This window comes from Thalassophryne amazonica, chromosome 5, assembly GCF_902500255.1.
Source record: "Thalassophryne amazonica chromosome 5, fThaAma1.1, whole genome shotgun sequence".
Classification (NCBI taxonomy): Eukaryota; Metazoa; Chordata; class Actinopteri; order Batrachoidiformes; family Batrachoididae; genus Thalassophryne; species Thalassophryne amazonica.
Window position 1 is genome coordinate 50,598,791 of NC_047107.1, and position 20,951 is coordinate 50,619,741.

At 40.9% G+C, this 20,951-nt stretch overlaps 1 protein-coding gene across 1 annotated transcript in view; it reads right to left on the reverse strand.

Moving 5' to 3' along the window:
* Nucleotides 1-20,743, reverse strand: part of setbp1 (SET binding protein 1) — a 121,760-nt gene extending 101,017 nt beyond the window's left edge. The window contains 1 exon segment of the mRNA XM_034170178.1: nt 20,577-20,743. The gene's annotated coding sequence lies outside the window, so the exon portion shown is untranslated.
* Between the last annotated feature and the right edge of the window lie 208 nt (nt 20,744-20,951).

Below are 20,951 nucleotides of genomic sequence, written 5' to 3' on the forward strand. Positions count from 1 at the left end.
AAATCACACACCTGTTTACATATAAGCTCCCACAGTTGACAGTGCATGTCAGAGCACAAACCAAGTATGAAGTTAACGGAATTGTCTGTAGACCTCTGAGACAGGATTGTCTTGAGGCACAAATCTAGGGAAGGTTACAGAAACATTTCTTCTGCTTTGAAGGACCAAATGAGCACAGTGGCCTGCATCATCCATAAATGGAAGAAGTTCGGATCCACCATGGCTCTTCCTAGAGCTGGCCACCAAATAAACTGAGAGATCAAGGGAGAAGGACCTTAGTCAGCTAGGTGACCAAGAACCTGATGGTCACTCTGTCAGAGAGCCAGCATTCCTCTGTGGAGACAGGAGAACCTTCCAGAATGGCAACCATCTCTGCAGCAATCCACCAATCAGGCCTGTATGGTAGAGTGGTCAGAAGGAACCCACTCCTTAGTGAAAGACACCTGGCAGCCCACCTGGAGTTTTCCAAAAGGAACTTGAAGGACTCTCAGACCATGAGAAACACAAATCTCTGGTCTGATCAAACAAAGATTGAACACTGGCGTGAATGCCGGGCATCATGTTTGGAGCAAACCAGACACCATCCTTACAATGAAGCATGGTGGTGGCATGCTGTGGGGATGTTTTTCAGCAGCAGGAGCCGGGAGACTAGTCAGGATTGAGGGAAAGATTAATGTAGCAATGTACAGACACATCCTGGATGAAAACATGCTCCAATGCACTCTTGACCCCAGACTGGACCAACAATTCATCTTTCTGCAGGACAATGACCCTAAGCACACAGCCAAGATATTAAACAACTCTGTGAATGTGCTTGAGTGGCCCAGTCAGAGCCCAGACCTGAATCAGATTGAACATCTCTGGAGAGATCTGAAAATGGCTGTGCACCAACGCTCCCCATCCAACCTGATGGAGCTTGAGAGGTGCTGCAAAGAGGAATGGGCAAAACTTCCCAAAGATAGGTGCACCAAGCTTGTGGCATAATATTCAAGAAGACATGGGGCTGTAATTGCTGCCAAAGGTGCATCAACAAAGTACTGAATAAAGGGTGTGAATACTTATGTACACGTGATTTCTTGGTTTTTATTTTTCATAAATTTGCAAAAATTTCAAAAATCTTTTTTCATGTTGTCATTATGGGGTGTTGTGAGCAGAATTTTGAGGTGAAAATGAATTTACTCAATTTTTCAAGGCTGTAACATAACAAATTGTGGAAAAACTGAAACACTGTGAATACTTTCCAGATGCACTGTATGTGTGCGCTACTTTGTACATTTCTAAATGTGCCACAAAAGAGCTGACATGAATGACAGGAGATGTTAAGAAGTTTGAAAATTTTTCCTGAAAAACCTTAAACTGACATCACAACTGGTAGGAAAACTGTGCTCCGTGAGTGATGCAGTCCTCTCAGAGTCTAACTATTTAAAGGCAGCATTAAATAATAACACAATGCAAGCATGAATTGTCAACCATGCATCATGTTAAACTATAAATGATACATTTTGCATTGTAGAAGTTGGAATATTTTTCTAGCTGAAAAATAAACAGCGCAGTTGCTGTAATAAAATAATAAAGCACCAAATGGGATGCAAAAAATGTTTCATTTTTGTGAATTTGTATGAATCCATGCAGTTGCTGACCAAAAATTCATGTCTTGCTAAAACTATGCTTCAATGTCCCAATTTTCCAAAAGAAAAAGTCTTCATGTGATCCAAATTTCAATGTAATTTAATCAGCGAGAGTACACATATGCCATATTTAATGAAAATCAGGAGAGAAATTTGAAATACATAATGAAAAATTATGCATTTTCTAGAATATGTGTTTACAACCAGAGGACTCCTTCCTAATATGGCTCAAACGTTTTCTGTTAGCTAATGCAGTGAATGTGGTGTGTCAGGGGCTTGACTGTACTAACAGCTGATCCAGATCATAATACTCAGTAGGCCTTACAGCACATTCTTACAATGTGATGAATAATCATAATCCACAGTGGTATTTTAACAAAACCCTCAGCATACAACCTTACACACGATGTCACATGGCAAAGTTACTGCCTGGTCATTTTTCCGAGTGATTCTGAGTAACCTAAATAGAAAGTATAAAATGATGTAACTTAAAATTAAGCAATAAAACTTAACAATTTCAAACACCACTTTGCCGTAGTTGGCGCATTAATGTAATAGGCAAGCATAAAAATGTCTTCACAAAACACACACACTCATCTTCAACCACTTAGTCCAATTAAGGGTCCCGGCGGGCTGGAGCCTATCCCAGCAGTCATAGAGCGTGAGGCAGGGTACACCCAGGACAGGACGCCAGTTTGTCACAGGGCCACATATAGACAAACAAACACATTCACACCCACTCGCACACCTACGGACAATTTAAAGATTCCAGTCCACCTAACCCGCATGTTTTTGGATGTGGGTGGAAACCGGAGCACCTGGAGGAAACGCACGCAAACACGGGGAGAACATGCAAACTTCACACAGGTGGGAATTAAACCCATGACCTTTTCGCTGTGAGGCAACAGTGCTAACCACTAAGCCAGCGTGCTGCCAAAATGTCTTCAAGGACAATAATTTTTTTTTGGAATTTTTGGAATGTTTGGTACAAAATTATTACGTAGTTTCCACAGTGGATTCTGTAGCTCTGTCTGCTGGAGGCTGCAATGACTACAACCCCTGGCAAAAATTATGGAATCACCGGCCTCGGAGGATGTTCATTCAGTTGTTTAATTTTGTAGAAAAAAAGCAGATCACAGACATGACACAAAACTAAAGTAATTTCAAATGGCAACTTTCTGGCTTTAAGAAACACTATAAGAAATCAGGAAAAAAAATTGTGGCAGTCAGTAACGGTTACTTTTTTAGACCAAGCAGAGGGAAAAAAATATGGAATCACTCAATTCTGAGGAAAAAATTATGGAATCATGAAAAACAAAAACGCTCCAACACATCACTAGTATTTTGTTGCACCACCTCTGGCTTTTATAACAGCTTGCAGTCTCTGAGGCATGGACTTAATGAGTGACAAACAGTACTCTTCATCAATCTGGCTCCATCTTTCTCTGATTGCTGTTGCCAGATCAGCTTTGCAGGTTGGAGCCTTGTCATGGACCATTTTCTTCAACTTCCACCAAAGATTTTCAATTGGATTAAGATCCGGACTATTTGCAGGCCATGACATTGACCCTATGTGTCTTTTTGCAAGGAATGTTTTCACAGTTTTTGCTGTATGGCAAGATGCATTATCATCTTGAAAAATGATTTCATCATCCCCAAACATCCTTATCCCTTTGATGGGATAAGAAAAGTGTCCAAAATATCAACGTAAACTTGTGCATTTATTGATGATGTAATGACAGCCATCTCCCCAGTGCCTTTACCTGACATGCAGCCCCATATCATCAGTGACTGTGGAAATTTACATGTTCTCTTCAGGCAGTCATCTTTATAAATCTCATTGGAACGGCACCAAACAAAAGTTCCAGCATCATCACCTTGCCCAATGCAGATTTGAGATTCATCACTGAATATGACTTTCATCCAGTCATCCACAGTCCACGATTGCTTTTCCTTAGCCCATTGTAACCTTGTTTTTTTCTGTTTAGGTGTTAATGATGGCTTTCGTTTAGCTTTTCTGTATGTAAATCCCTTTTCCTTTAGGCAGTTTCTTACAGTTCGGTCACAGACGTTGACTCCAGTTTCCTCCCATTCATTCCTCATTTGTTTTGTTGTGCATTTTCGATTTTTGAGACATATTGCTTTAAGTTTTCTGTCTTGCCGCTTTGATATCTGCCTTGGTCTACCAGTATGTTTGCCTTTAACAACCTTTCCTGTTGTTTGTATTTGGTCCAGAGTTTAGACACAGCTGACTGTGAACAACCAACATCTTTTGCAACATTGCGTGATGATTTACCTTCTTTTAAGAGTTTTATAATCCCCTCCTTTGTTTCAATTGACATCTCTCATGTTGGAGCCATGATTCATGTCAGTCCACTTGGTGCAACAGCTCTCCAAGGTGTGATCAGATCTGATCTGATGCAGGTGTTAGTTTTGGGAATGAAAATTTACAGGGTGATTCCATAATTTATTCCGCAGAATTGAGTGAGTCCATATTTTTTTCCCTCTGCTTGGTCTAAAAAAGTAACCGTTACTGACTGCCACAATTATTTTTCCTGATTTCTTATAGTGTTTCTTAAAGCCAGAAAGTTGCCATTTGAAATGACATTCGTTTTGTGTCATGTCTGTGATCTGCTTTTTTTCTACAAAATTAAACAACTGAATGAACATCCTCCGAGGCCGGTGATTCCATAATTATTGCCAGAGGTTGTAGTCAAGCAGTCGACCAGTCTGATTTACTGTTCTGAAATTATGTTTTATTCTCAACATCAACTTGCCACTGATCACATGATTATTAATTATAGTACTCTATATGCCACACTGGTGTATCTAGAATTAGCAGGTAAGATAAGATAAGATAAGATGAGATAAGATAAATGGAGTGCATTTATATAGCACTTTTCCATCTGCATCACTGAAAAGGCTTTACACATCAATGCTTCACATTCACCCCAATGTCAGGCTGTTGCCATACAAGGCGCTCACTACACACCGGGGGCAACTAGGGGATTAAGGACCTTGCCCAAGGGCTCTTAGTGATTTTCCGGTGAGGCTGAGATTTGAACCGAGGATCCTCTGGTCTGAAACCCAATGCTTAAGCACTAGACCATCACCTCCCCATAAGATAAGATAATATAAGATAAGATAAGATAAGATAAGATACGCCTTTATAAGTCCCAAATCGAGAGGAAGCCACAGTCAGGATGCCACTGTCACATGATAAAGTGGGATCAAGATACAAGACGGTGACCCAGCAGCCAACAAAGGACTGTTGGAAAGGAATGGAAAAGAACGAATGTCCAACCATCAACAATATCATCAAGTGACGGTGCCATTCTTATCACTCACTCCCTCATCTACAACTACGCCAATTAAGGGTTATGGGAGGGGCTGGAACCTAGCCCAATAGGGCATGAGGTGGGGTGCACCCTGCACAGGACACTAGTCTGTCACAGGGCCACATATAGACAGACACAGTCACACCCGCATGCACACCTACGGACAATTTTAGGTTTTCAATCCACTTAACCTGCATGTTTTTGAATGTGGGAGGAAGCCGGAGCACCCAGAGGAAACCCACGCAAACACGGGGAGGACATGCAAACTCCACACAGAAAGGCCACAGGTGCGAATCAATTCCATGACCTTCTTGATGAGAGGCAACAGTGCTAACCAATTATTTATTTACGTGAATGATTTCTGAATGGCACTGCCTGCTACAAAAATACTTTTCTGCAATCTGCTCTGAAATATCCCATCAGCGCCTCCTTAAAAGCACTATGAAGGAAGAGTTTCAAAACACATCCCATCACAAACAGCCATTATTTTAATTGACAATATGTAGCCTGTTAACTATTGTTTAAGTTAACTGATTATTTGCTTGCTGTAGAATGGAACAAGGGACCTTATTTTAATAGAAATGGCAATTTGAAAAACTGCCATTTGAAAATTGTTAATGGCTTCATTTTAATCAGGGTCTAACATACAGTTTAGTAATCTGTAATTGATTATAACACGAGCCTACACGTGAATGTGTGCCCATATTCTACATACTCAGTAAAAGATGGTTTACGGCCAGACAGGGATGTAACTAAGGGTCTTCTAGTCACACGTGACTATGAATTTTTGACGTTTCTGAGCATGTAAACATGATTAAAAGTTTGTATGTAGGTTCAAGGATTTCCTGGTCTTGGACATCAGAAGTGTATCTGTATGTTAAGTGTTGAACTTATAGAGACAGTCACTTATCTCAACAGTGACATTCATGTCTCTGGACCCTCAGCCTCTAAGATCAGGAGACACTTAAGAAGACCTCATGCAGTACATGAGGTTGCTCAATAGAGGTGTTTGGCGAAGCCGACATTTTTACAGGAGAACAAAGGTCCAAGTCTTTAGGCTCCTGGTGCTTTATGTCTAAATGTACTGTTCAGTGGTGGGCACAGTTCAGCTAATCCAATAGCAGATAATTATTGAAGCTAATGTTTTTGCTATCGGATTAGCTTTTCAGATAAGTTTTAAAACCATCATCGGACCAATTATCTTCCGATAAATTTAGTTCCGATAACTTTCAGTCCGATAACATTTTCTTTGCTGGTAAAGTTTAATGGTCAAAAACGTTTGTAAACCCTAAAATCAAACATTTTAGTCCGTTTATGGTGAGTTTATAACCACTGAGCAGACTGGCTGCCTGTCGCTTGCTAATGACGTCATCATTAAGCGCAAAATGTGATTGGCCGGTCATCGCAGGGAGCATTGTGGGTAGTGTAGTTCACTTTAGATGTTACAGTGACTTGTCCACTCAACCCAAAAACAAAACAGACTAATTTTAACATTATTTTATTTAATTTCTTTGTGGCTGTAATTTACTTGCCAAGACTCGGTGGGGGAGAGGAGCTCTCATGGTGCAGCTGTGTGTACAGCGGGACATTTCTTCACATTTCGACACTGTTTTGGATTTTAAAAAAGGACGCTTTATGTGGATTATTTATTCAGATGAATCCCATTTATATTTACTACATGTATTTTACTCTGTTAATCAATACATTAATGGGTGTATTTTGGTTGTTTAAGCTTCAGGGTTCAAAACGTGTGAAAAAAGCAGCAGCTTTTAGTTCGTAAATGACGGTGTATCTAATACCGAGATAAATGTGACTTCTAATACTGTGTTTTACTGCTTTTGAACAATGATGACAGTGATTGGGGTTTTTTTTTTTGTTTGTTTATTCATTTTTCGTGCATTCTTTGTGATCCTTGAATTTCCCCAGCAGCCCCTGCGGCGCTTAAAGTGAAACTGGTTTGTCAGAAGCCAACAGTGTAATCTGATGTGGCCGCATCCAAAACTAATAGTTATCGATTATCGGTTATCTGTAATAAAGATTTTTTTTTTGCAGTTTATCGGTTTATCGTCATAAAAGATAACTTTTCAGTTATCTGATTAATGGTTATCGAAGCTAACTTTTTGGTTAGCTGTGCCCACCACTGGTATTGTTATAATACTTGGACACTAACCAGTGACCTAAGGTGATGACTTGGTAATATGTCTCTATGGAGGATCACTGGGCACCTCTGGAAGTACTTTGTGTCAGAGGAGCAGTTACTCAGGGAAACTCAGATGAGGAATATCACTTGCATTCTGAGGGAGTGTCAGCTATAACATTTTGGGCAGGGGGACATCCATGTTACACCCGGCTACAGCAGATAGATGGATACTTTCAAGAGGTGGGGATGGATCAGTCTGATCTGATGGGTGTCATCCAGGACCCAGGGTGGTTCTGTGATAAGGCAACATGCAGCGCCAGCATGTGCTCCCAGACTTGACTTCACTTCAGTGGCTGCACATGGCTACATTTCTGTGCAGCTGGATGTACATGTAATAAGACATATCAGCCTAACTGTCACGTCATTGTAAGTGAGGAGAAGGTAGCCCAGTGGAATAGGAGCTGGACAACTAATATGCAGACCTGGATTTGATTCCTGGTCACGCTAAGAGCTTGTGTCCTTGGCCAAGACACTTTCTCTGCATTGTTCCAGTCCATCCAGCTGTAACTAGGTACTGGCCCCAAGCTGGGGAAGTAACCTGCAATGGACTGAAACCCCTTCAAGGGTTACTTGTAGGCTCCAGTATCTGCGAATAAGCACCAATGATTAAATCTTTCAGCAAGGCAGCAGAGCCAGAAAGGAAGGTAGAAATAAACTAAAACAAGAGCAATCACAAATTTTTGTTTTCTGCCAATCCAGATCCAGATCACCTCCAAAATTCAGTGGCGCCTTCCATGGCCTAATATCTGTCTGTGGTGCAAATTTGGTGAGAATCTGTGAACTAGTTTTGACATAATCCTTCAATGCCTATATAAAGTTAAACTTGATCCAGAATCTGGATCTGGATCACCTCCAAAATTTAATAGAGTCTTCCATGGCCTAATATCTATCTGTGGTGCAAATTTGGTGAGAATCTATGAAGTAGTTTTGATGTAATCCTGTTAACAGTAATCCTTGAAATCCTATATAAAGTGAAACTTGACCCAGAATCTGGATCCAGATCACATCCAAAAATTTAATGGAGTCTTCCAAAGCCTAATATCTATCTGTGGTGAAAATTTCATCGAAATCTGTGGAGTAGTTTTGATGTAATCTTGCTAACAGACAGACAAACAGACAAATAAATAAACGTAGATGATGTTATTATGTCCTTGGCGAACATAACATACATCTTTTTAAATTGTCTTTTATAACATTATCAAATCAAATAATCTGCTAGTCATAGTTTCAAGTGTCACTGGGATTCCTTCGTTCATTGAAGAAACTTTTGTCAGTTCAATATGATTTTCAGGGTGTTGCTCTTATTTATAAAGCTAGGTTTAGCTTATTAGCTGTTGAGGGTTACAAATATCATTCGTTTGAGCATCTGATTCTCCGCTCTGCTCAGGATATTACACATTGCTAAGGTCAGAAGAATAAAAATCAGTCGTATTACTTTGTCACTGTATATAGGTCTCCTGGCCCATATTCTGAATTCTTAGATGAATTTGGTGCGTTCATCGTTAACTTGTCAACTAATGCAGATAACATTCTGATCATTGGTGACTTTAACATTCATATAAATAAGCCTTCTGATCCCCTCTGCAAATCATTTATGGAAATTGTGGATGCATTAGGATTTCGGCAATGCATTCGGGATTCGACGCACATTAGTGGAAATACCCTGGATCTGGTTCTCCCACGTGGTATTGCTGTCACGAATATTAACATCATGCCTCTTACATCAGTGGTGTCTGATCACTCACTTATTAAGTTTACAGTTTCGCTGCCGTGTTTAGTGGAACAACAACCTTATATATCATTACGGCGATGCATCAACTCCTCAACTAAGACTGAACTCGAAGCTAGACTGTTTGATGTCTTAGCTGACTGACAAATACCCAGTCAGTAGACAGACTTGTGGATAGTTGAAACTCAGTGCTCAAAACTACACTCGACATGATTGCACCACCTGTGTTAAAACCGCGCTCACCCAAATCACAGTCACCTTGGTTCAATTATCTGCGTGACCTCAAGCATAAAGCAAGAGGGCTAGAACGGAAATGGCGTCGTTCAAAATTAGAAGTATTTCACCTTGCGTGGCATGATGCTATCTTAGACTATAAGCATACATTATTGGCAACAAAGCGGACTTACTACTCTGATTTGATCAACAAAAACAAGCTTAACTCAAAGTTCTTGTTCGACACGGTGGCAACACTTATGCATGGACAACCACCTGTAATTCGCTCTCCTTTTACAGCACAAGATTTCCTGGATTACTTTGGGAAGAAACTAGAAGAGTCAGGTTAAACATATCCCGGCATGCCTTAACCCAGCCACTACACCCTGCTATTGAGGTGGGCGCCACTACTGAGGTATTACCTAGATTTACAGAATTTGATAGTATCTCACTAGGCATGCTGACAAAACTCATAATGTCAACAAAAAGCACAACCTGTTTATTTGATCCTATACCAACAAAACTGTTTAAGGACCTGTGGCCCACTCTTGGGCCAACTGTGCTGGAAATCATTAATCTTCTTTAACTTCTGGATCTGTTCCTAAATGTTTCAAATCTGCAGTGATTAAACCATTACTTAAGAAACCTAATCTTGACCCTAGTGTATTGAAAAACTATCGGCCGATATCAAATCTATCATTTTCTCTAAAATTCTGGAAAAAGTGGTGTCACGGCAGCTCGTGGACTATCTTACTGAGAATAATCTCTATGAGCCACTGCAGTGTGCTTTTAGAAAATATCATTCCACAGAGGTGGCTCTCACTAAAGTGGTGAATGATCTTCTGCTTACAATGGATTTGGGTACCACTACGGTTCTGTTGCTGTTAGATCTCAGTGCTACATTTGATACAGTGGACCATCATATTCTACTTGATAGGCTGGAAAATCATTTTGGGATTACTGGGAGTGCCCTTGCATGGCTGACGTCATACTTGACCAGTCGTTCTCACTGTGTTTTGTACAGTAACACTACCTCTAACCTTAGTGACATGAAATTTGGGGCTCCACAGGGGTCTGTCTTAGGCCCCCTGCTTTTCTCCCTTTATACAGCACCCTCTGGGCACATATTGCGGCGTTTTGGGATTACCTTTCACTGCTATGCAGATGATACTCAGTTATACATGCTGATAACTGCTGGTAATCTTGTTCACATAAAATCCTTAGAAGATTGCCTTGCAGCAATGAGAAGTTTGATGTCTAGAAACTTCCTACTTTTAAACTCTGATAAGACTGAAATGATGGTTCTTGGTCCAGTGAGACATCAGCATCAATTTGACCAGTTAACGCTCAGCCTCAGCTCGTGTGTCATACATCACACTGACAAAGTGAGGAACCCTGGGGTCATTTTTGATCCTTCGTCGTCCTTTGGCCTCCACATTAGAAATATTACTAGGACTGCTTTCTTCCACCTGTGAAATATAGCGAAGATTTGTCCCATCCTGTCAATGGCTGATGCTGAGACCCTGATCCATGCATTTATCTCTTCTAGATTGGACTACTACAATATTCTGTTTTCTGGTTTACCGCAGTCTAACATTAAGTTAGCATTTTGAACCAATTGGTTCAAAATGCTGCAGCCAGACTTCTGACATGAAGCAGAAAGTACAACCACATTACACCCATTTTGGCATCCCTTCACTGGCTTCCTGACCCAGTGAGAACAGATTTTAAGGTTCTGCTACTAACCCATAAAATTATTCATGGACTGGCACCTCCCTACCTAGCTGACCTAATTAAACCTTACGTACCGGCCCGTGCTTTACGTTCTCAAGGTGCAGGACTACTTTGTGTCCCTAAGGTGAATAAGAAGTCTGCGGGTCACAGAGCTTTCTTTTATCATGCCCCTGTTCTGTGGAATGATCTCCCTGCGTCAATAAAACAGTCAGATTCTGTGGAGATTTTCAAGTCCAGACTTAAAACGCACTTATTTTCCCTTTCATATGGCTAGCATACTGGTACAGTTTTGTTTTACGCTTTTTACGCTTTTAATTCATTTATTAGTAATTGGAGCGGGCTGTGGCCTCAACTTTACCTAAATTCTGGGTCTTTTAGTGAAGTTTAGGGCTAGTGGCCGTGATCACCTTAGTATTTCTCTGTTTTTCTTGTTGTTTAATGCTGGCAAATTATACAGTATTTTTTTTTTTTTGTCTTTCTGACGCCTGATTCTGTTTTTTCTCTCTGTTTAAGGTGCAGCTCCATCCAGAGATAGGAGTTGTATTTGTGTTGGCGATCCTCCTGTCCTGTGCGCCAATAGCATTTCTTGTATATTCGTCCATGAATTGTTCTGTGAATTGTTCTGTAATTTATGTTTGTAACATGGCCCAAGCAGAGGGTCACCCCTTTGAGTCTGGTCTGCTTGAGGTTTCTTCCTCAGAGGGAGTTTTTCCTTACCACTGTTGCTCTGGGGGTTGGTAAGGTTAGACCTTACTTGTGTGAAGCGCTTTGAGGCAACTCTGTTGTGATTTGGTGCTATATAAATGAAAATAAATTGAAAATTTGAATTAAACTGAAAAACTGAGGTACTATACTGTGGAGACGTGATCAGTCATGTGGAGCCAATCGGTACTCAATAGAGGAAAACATAAAAAGCATCACAAGTGCTTTTATGTGAAAAATCTGAGACAGTCCAGCCAGGATGTCCAGGGCCCACATGACCCTGTTTGGTCCTCTAGGAGCTCCCTGTCCCTGTGTCGGCTTCATGACTCGCCTCCATGGCATGTGTGAAAGCCACCCTGTTATGTGACTGCAAACAATGACAGGAAAAAGGCATCTGCCAACCACAACACACACACACCCAAATGAAACTCTGCTCATGAACAGTATCCACTTCAGACCAGTAGTCTCTCATGATCTGACAACTTAACAGCATCATATTTTACAGTGATGTGATCTTCTTGCTGTGTAAAGTACTTATCTGGGTCGTGACTGTTCCTCCTCTGTTCCTGCCCTAAACTGTGTTCACTCTGTTACGGGCAGACGGGCTGAACGTTTCTGTCAGCCTGAGCCCTCCTCAGGCCTCCCTCACCAAGCTTCAGCGTCACTGTCTCCTGTTTCCCGCTCTCGTCCACACACAAACACACATGTACGTGCACACCTCGCCCGGCCTCAGACAGCAGAGTGATTGTACGAGGTCGGAGCCGCTGCATAAATAGCTTTATTATGTTCTCAAAGCTGCCAGCGCTAACCACCTCTTCTCTCAAAGAGCGTGAGGTCAGTCCTGTGCTGGACGTGAAAGGCTGCAGACGGGACACTCCTCCAACACTTTGCCTTTGAATAGCGTTATGATAGAGCAGCGATAATGGAATACAGATGGAATGAAAGGAGATGGTGAGTGATACTGACAAAAGGAGTCGGTGCGTGAGGGAGCGCGCCGTTAGTCGAAGCACAACCTTTTAAGGCTACATACCCAGCAGCCCCGGGGCCCGAGGTAGATTCACAAATAGCTCAAACACACATGGAAGCACACACACCCATGTGATTACACAAGGTGAGGAGTCTCTTTTCCCGTTTCTTTTTTTGATGTAGGACTCCAGCAGAGGTTTGGCAGTACCTGAGGTGATGAATGTTCTCTGCCATTTTCATTTTTCATTTATCTATTTTCTCTTTTATTCCATCTCTCTGTTGACAGGGTAATCGTATAAACTAATGTGTTAAGAAGAATCCAATCTTTGTTTGGAGACAAATCACAAAGAGTGGACCCAGGCCTGTAGTACTTCCAAATCTAGCGGGCACAAGCAACAGTTTTCACATTTCAAGCCCTCTGCCTAAGAGCTGAAAAACATCAAGGATGCCAGCATTTTACACCATTCCCATCAAAGATATCACCACCACGGAGGTCACGCTTGAGCTGCAATTGTGTGTTAGCATGTTGTTTGCGTGTTGGCAATCTTCTAGCACGATTACGCAAAATCTTCTTAGGCAATCACAATAAATCTTAGTGGAGTGATCAATGTGATCGCTAAGAAGTACAACAAATAAGCAAATAAAGCTATATTATATATATAACATCAGCAGGAGCACTGCTCCTGAGTACGTGGTTAGTCAGTTTCGACTGATACATAGGGATGGGTATTGATAAGATTTTATCGATATCAGTGCCATTATCGATTCTGCTTATCGATCCAATTCCTTATCGATTCCCTTATCGATACCTCTTATGAATTTTCTGTGTATTAAAAGTACGCTTTACAGGTTTTCTATGTCAACAACATTTTATTGAGTCTTAAAGTAAATAAATATGAAATTGGTCACTGGATCCTTGATGTCTGAACATAAATAAAAATAAACAAAATCTCTAGCATTTCCTTTCAGGCATTTTGGCAAGCCGGCTGCTGCACATCAGCGCAGGACGTCTTGTTTTGGGAGGAAAAAACGTTTTGATCGATTGCAGTTTGTTTGTATTACAACGTCTGGAAAGAGGTGTCAATTGATTTAAATGGCATTTCGCTTCGAAGTTATTAATTCTGACTGGACTGTATCGTTCTAAATTGACTCGTCAGAGAGCCGCGCAGCGTTTGGAGCTGTGTGAACAGAACGGAGGACGATTCTCCTTTCTTTCTCGCAACAAGACAGGAGTCCCAGTTAGTGACTTTAATCCGCACAAAAGTGACTCACGATTGACATATTCAGGGATGAAAGTGGTGAAAAACAAAGAAAGCTGTAACCCAAAATTACCCCCCAACACCACCTGCACGAAAATCACTGAAGAAATTAACAAATTGAAAATATGGTTTGACCAAAACAAATTGTCATTAAACTTAAATAAAACAGGGATGAAGTGGAGGTGTAAGAGTCACTAGGTGTTCACAGGAAACAGTTATTTATTTCGCTTTTTATTTATTTATTTATGTTCATTGTTAGTTGGTTTTATATTTTCTGTTGTGTTTTTAATCAGGTTCTTTTTGTCTCTTTCTCTAAAATTGTACTGTAGCATTATTAGTTATTATATTACTGTTATTATTGTTGTTGCTATTATAATTATTATTAATATATAAACAAAAATAAATTAAAAAATATTACAATTTGTAATACATTTGGCTCTTTTACGACAACAAACGCTGAGCCATTAATTATTATATAGAAACCAAATGCACACAAACGTGAGATGAGATGCGAACAGCTTAATGCTAACTTTAACATTGAAAATGTCATAAACATGCTAACGCGTTAACATCGGTCACGTTTTTAAGCTATAAAATACATCTATCAACTGTGTCAGAAGACCATAACAGGTCGGTTTCAAGTAAAAAAGTAAATATTACTCACAGACATATGCTCTTTGGGGTTTTAGCGAGGAAAAATTAAGATAAAGTGAAATAAAACAAAGAACTACGAAGCAGCAGGTCGGATCAATGCTTCATTGCTTCAAGGTTCAAAGAAGAGCCGCGCTGCAGAAACGGTTGATTACAGACCCTGCAGGGGTTCTGTAATCAATGTAGAGACATGGTCATTTTCCTGACAAACACTCCCAAAACATGGCCGCTCTGAAGGACCGATAAGGGAATCGTTAAGCTAAAAGGCTATTGATGTCAGTGGATTGAATCATTTCTTAACGATACCCGATAAGAACCGGTTCTCGATACTCAACCCTACTGATGCATAATAATCACCAAACTAGAAATAGTTTATTGCCATACGAGGTTCCCCCTGTTAAAAACAGGTAAAAAAAAATTTCCTATGTCACAGGTTTTGTTAGAAGATCATAATAATATATTTATTATAAAATTGATTAATTTGTGTATATAAATGGCCTTGTAGCCATTTTTAAATATTTCTGGAGTTTTTTAATCTTTGTTGTTTGTTTTTCTGTGTCGTCATGGGGACCACGATGGAAATAAGTACGTGTTATTTTCTTGCCATCCTCCGTATATATAGTATATAGTATATGAATGTACTGTATATTGTCATTGTTATATCATGTATTTTGCCAAATCAATCAATCAATCAGTCAAAGAAGGACTCATTAAATTCTGGTGTTGGCTGGGATCTGGATGTGATTGTGAGGTAATTTTGTAGACTTTTATTAGCATATAATAATGGGGTACTGGATAGCGTGCTTGTCTCCTTGTCTCCCAAAAAGAAGGTCTCTGGTTAAAGTCAGCCCATGCCCCATTCCCCTTACACATCAGAAAGGGTATACTGCTTAAAACTTGTTCCAAATCAGCATGCAGATCGATACTACATCTGCTGTTGCAACTAGTCTAGTGGTATAACTGACTGTAGATTATCTGTAATCACCCCACCTAATATATCCTTGGGATTAATTATGAAGTTTACACAATAGGTTGAAATACAGATTTACTGTCACGTGAATTGTGCTTTTAAGTGATAATTGTTAAAATCTCACTGCTGAGTTGCAGCAAAATCATTGCGTTTGTGTTCATGTTAAAAGCAGACAGTCTCTGCTGTCTCGCGCTCGGCTCAGCTCGGCTTTGCCTCGGCAACCTGGAGGAGGCTCAGCACACATTGGGTTCCAAGCACAGAAAGAATCACGCCGGAGTCCGTGCTGCATTTTCTCTGTGCCATCCTGAGCATCCTTCATGTTGCTATTTGTAATCTTTTCCCTTCTATTAACTCTAACATAACCATAGCATAACTGTGTCTCCTCCCCTAACCCTAACCATAACCCCTCCTCCCTGTCACCCCACATTTCGTGCCCCCGTCATGAAATTCAATTGTGCCCCCATCACGAACAGCCCCCATTTCGTGCCCCGATCAAGAACCCATAGATTAATGTACTTTTCATAATGTCACTACTGTGAGATTGAGTTAACTGAGCAAAGCATGGGCAGAGGTTCCTGGCCACCTCTACCCATCCACTGAACTCTGGCAAAAAAGAAAACATTTCTAAAACTTTTGCAATAAAAAATTAACTATACTTTGACTAAAAACCATGAACCTGTGGAGCTGTCCAGCACTTCAGGACTGGTGGAAAAACATTTCAGAAGTTATTTTCAGTATTCTGGACAGAAGATTCCAAATTTCATCTAAACTGGCTATGCTTGGCTCTACCACAGGTCTTCCGGACTCTCACTTTTCTTCTCATGAAAAGAGATGGATTGTTTTGGCTCTTACCACAGATAAACGGATTCTTCTGAGGCACTAACAGCAAAAATAACCCCCTACTTATGTGGAGTGGCTGACGACAATGGTCAAATTGGCATCCTATGAGAAAGTGACTTATGGACTACTACATAAACTCCATCAGTACGAATGTATTTGGTCTCCCTTTACCAGATGGCTTTCTTTCACATAATCTTACAAGTGTAATGTTTGTACGCATTGAGGAGTGGGCGGTGTGGTGGTTGGTGTGTATATAATTTATTATAGTATTTTATGTGTTATAATTTTGTAAAGTTCAATAAAAATGTGTATTATAAAAAAAAATGGGATCTTATCCAAACAGACGTTTTGCGATCCGTTGCAACCTTAATGATGACCCAGTGCAAAACAAGGAGGGAGTGGGGTTTCTCCAGAACTTGGTGGAATTTTTCACTGTCAGATTCTTTTCATTCATTCATTCATTAATATTCTGACAAGATTATAAATAACATATAATTAGGGGTGGCATTAGCTTATTTGAAAGTGCAGATTCTCAGTGAAATGAAGAACTGTCAGGTTCAACTGAGTGTAGATGAGTGTAGGTGTCCTTGAACAGGTCACTGAACACCTAAAACCGCTCAGCATTGGGGCATATTTGACTCCACGCAAATATGGGATAAAGATGTTGAGAAACAAGACTACAAATTTCTATTCCACTTCGATATGTTGACTTTTAGTGTGCATTTTTGCAGATGACATTGCGCTGTACAGCACGTGAAGTTAGGAACACAAGAGAGGACGGAACATTATGAATGAATTTTAATTTAACAAAATAATAATTTTCCCCACTTTAGCAGTGTGGATGCAGGGATGGCAAAAGCATGTGGCAAAAGCACAGCTGGGAAGACAATCAGCGAAATCTAAAATGACAGTCCTGATAATGCCATGCAGCACACGCGCCACATGCCAGGCAGCACTAAAACTATCTTCACCTTACTACTCTGCAGAAGCAGATGAATGTTAAACCATTTAACTGCAGCAGAAGCCACAAAATGGCTGTCAGCAAAAACACCTCCCCTACTCCCCAACTGTCTTCCCTCACTCCCCTAACCTCTGTTCTCTCCCTCTTCTCTGTGCTACCTTTCCTTTACCCTCCACCGCCCACCTCTCCTTGGCTCTCTCCCTCCTCCTGTACGCACTGCCAAAAGGTGCTCCGGTGCTGATATACAGTTAAGAGTGGCTGCCAACAGTTAGATTTGTCCTTGGATCGCATTCACATTCCCTCCTCCCCTCCTCTCTGCGATCCTATTGTGACCTGGGGTATCCAACTCAGAAGGGCATACAGCTATTCGATTTCTCATGCTTTAATTTAAAAGTGGCATGGGCTTCTCATTACCTAATAGGGGATTTAATAGCAGGCTTATACTCTTACTCCACAAAAACACTGCCAGAGGTTCAACTCCCCCAAACCTGTTAACGAGACAAGATCGATGGTTCCATCTGTGACTGAATCAGCTCCATTATCCGTCTTCAACTCCATCTCTTACCACATCGTTACGCACTTCTCTGAGAACTGCCTTTCTTCTAGCGTCCTTGTTCTTTTTTATAGCGTGTGTTCATTTCCAGTCCTTCGATCTCACATATCCCAGACACCAGATCATTCCTTCACTCTTCCCTTGGCACATTCATCCCATTTATAGTCTTGTGTCGGGTTCTGGAGACCACTGATAACAATGGTGTACTGCCACTCATTTATCCTCCTCAGCACCCTCAGCACTGCACAGGCATGGCCATCCATTGTGACACTTGCACAACCAATCTGAACAACTACTGATAACGACAGCCAGAGACAAGTAGTTCTGATTTCCCCAAATCTAACATCCAGAATGTGGGATCTTAGCACCATCATACCCACCATGCCACCATACCCACTGTACCCCAGTGATATAGGTGGAACAGAACAGTTAATATCTACAGTCGACGTTCACTCAAAGTCTTCTTCAGAATTTGTGTTAATGAGTGAGGAACCACCTTAAAGACTAAGCTGAAGTCCAGTTGCCCAGATTTCTCCTACCTGGATGTCTGAGCAGCTTCATCGACAGGTCAACTGGTTAACAGATTAGTCAGTTAACAGAAAATTAGTTAACTGTTTCAGTAACTGGGTGGGCCTGGTGAAGCAGCAGTAATTAGGCAATGGATTCAGACCTAACCCCTGGACATTCAGTACATAGTCTGCATTTTTTTTTCACACGTCCACCAGGGTTCTCTCCGGGTCTTCCAGCTACCACCCACAGCCTAAAAACATGCAGATTACACTAGGGAGGGGCACCTACTTGCAATGACATAACTATGATCCTGCAGACACTTGGCTCTTCATGGCACATAGTTCAATACCTGAATTATATGTTTTGACAAATGTATAGACTGTGTGTGTGAATGCAAGACAAAATGGTTTGATGTATTTGGTGTATCATACACTGTATGTGTTAGCCCAGCGTGTGTGGGTGTATGTGTTAGCCCAGCGTGTGTGGGTGTATGTGTTGGCCCAACGTGTTTGGGTGTATGTGTTAGCCCAGCGTGTTTGGGTGTATGTGTTAGCCCAGCATGGGTGGGTGTTTGTGTTAGCCCAGCATGGGTGGGTGTATGTGTTAGCCCAGCATGGGTGGGTGTATGTGTTAGCCCAGCATGGGTGGGTGTATGTGTTAGCCCAGCGTGGGTGGGTGTATGTGTTAGCCCAGCATGTTTGGGTGTATGTGTTAGCCCAGCGTGGGTGGGTGTATGTGTTAGCCCAGCATGTTTGGGTGTATGTGTTAGCCCAGCATGGGTGGGTGTATGTGTTAGCCCAGCATGTTTGGGTGTATGTGTTAGCCCAGCGTGGGTGGGTGTATGTGTTAGTCCAGCGTGTTTGGGTGTATGTGTTAGCCAATCGTGTTTGGGTGTACGTGTTAGCCAATCGTGTTTGGGTGTATGTGTTAGCCAATCGTGTTTGGGTGTATGTGTTAGCCAATCATGTTTGGGTGTATGTGTTAGCCCAGCGTGTTTGGGTGTATGTGTTAGCCCAGCGTGTTTGGATATATGTGTTAGCCCAACGTGTTTGGGTGTATGTGTTAGCCAATCGTATTTGGGTGTATGTGTTAGCCAATCGTGTTTGGGTGTATGTGTTAGCCCAGCGTGTTTGGGTGTATGTGTTAGCCCAGCGTGTTTGGATATATGTGTTAGCCCAGCGTGTTTGGGTGTATGTGTTAGCCAATCGTGTTTGGGTGTATGTGTTAGCCAATCGTGTTTGGGTGTATGTGTTAGCCCAGCGTGTTTGGGTGTATGTGTTAGCCAATCGTGTTTGGGTGTATGTGTTAGCCCAGCGTGTTTGGATATATGTGTTAGCCCAGCGTGTTTGGGTGTATGTGTTAGCCCAGTGGTGCACAGGTTGTACCTTCTCTCTGGTCCAATATGCAGGCCAAAGCAACTGTTAATAGTTTCTAAACACATAGATGGATGGAATGATCTAAGCATCCCTTTATTAAGAAAAACATGCCAAGCTCTGATTGGTTCCAGCTTCTAAAATAATGTGGCGTTGCAGTTTTTCTCTGTGTACTTCTTAGAAAAACACCTTAAATGGACAAAAGAAGTAACTGGAAGTCATTTACCTGGTTCGGTCAGTAGGAAATAAACCTTTTGTTGGTTTTCTTACACAGACTAAATGATGTACTGCAAATTCATATCTGTTGATAATGAACATTATAATCAGGTGCAGTTCTAATGTAGACTGTGTTCTGCAGTTTAAAACAACATGAATGCATAGTGTAAAATGAAACCTACACCTCACATTATGATTATCTATGCAGTAACCATGACCAACTTCCAAACATCTGTGCACGTCCAGCTTGTCTATGGCCTGACCAAGATCACCCATGTGCAAAAAAAAAAAACCTGCACAGAATAAACATGTAAAAATATGACATGGCCCATTAAAATGTGATATATGTGAGAACTAAATGAGATACTAAAAGCAGCTTGCAACATGTGATGCAATATACTGGGAGATGCAGGAGGGGCCATCCCAGCAGAAAAAAAAAAACAAAACAAAAAAACACAGGACTCAATTAGGTGTTTTATCTTATGACCATCTAATTAACGACCTATTACACAGTAATAACACATGAAAGTTCGTGCACGTGCGCACACGCGTCCCCCCCCCCCCCCCCCCATTTTTCTGGGCATGTGGCAGGCAAAGCGTTTTGAAATTTGCGCACACAGAATAGAAAAAAACATTGTAAGCGCATAATAACGATTCATAGCATTCTTTTTTTTTGGTTTTTTTTTTTTAACGGTACATTTTCAGGCTGTGGAATGTTTGTGCAGCTACTTACCCATGTCTAATGTTGACACACACACTCGGATGTCAGGTGTAAATATTTTATCAAGATCATTTACAATCCATTTAGAGACTTTTTGCGCAGGTGACGGATGTGATGACAGCCTCCCGGTCAGCTGTCACACGGAGCCAAGGATATGTGACAGAAACCCCCGAGGAAAAATGGCGTCAACGGTGCGTTTTTGTTTTTTGTTTTGTTTTATATATATATATATATATATATATATATATATATATATATATATATATATATATATATATATATATATATATATATATATATATATATATATATATATATATATATATATATATATATATATATATATATATATATATATATCAAAAAAAAAACTGGGGGTGGAGGGAG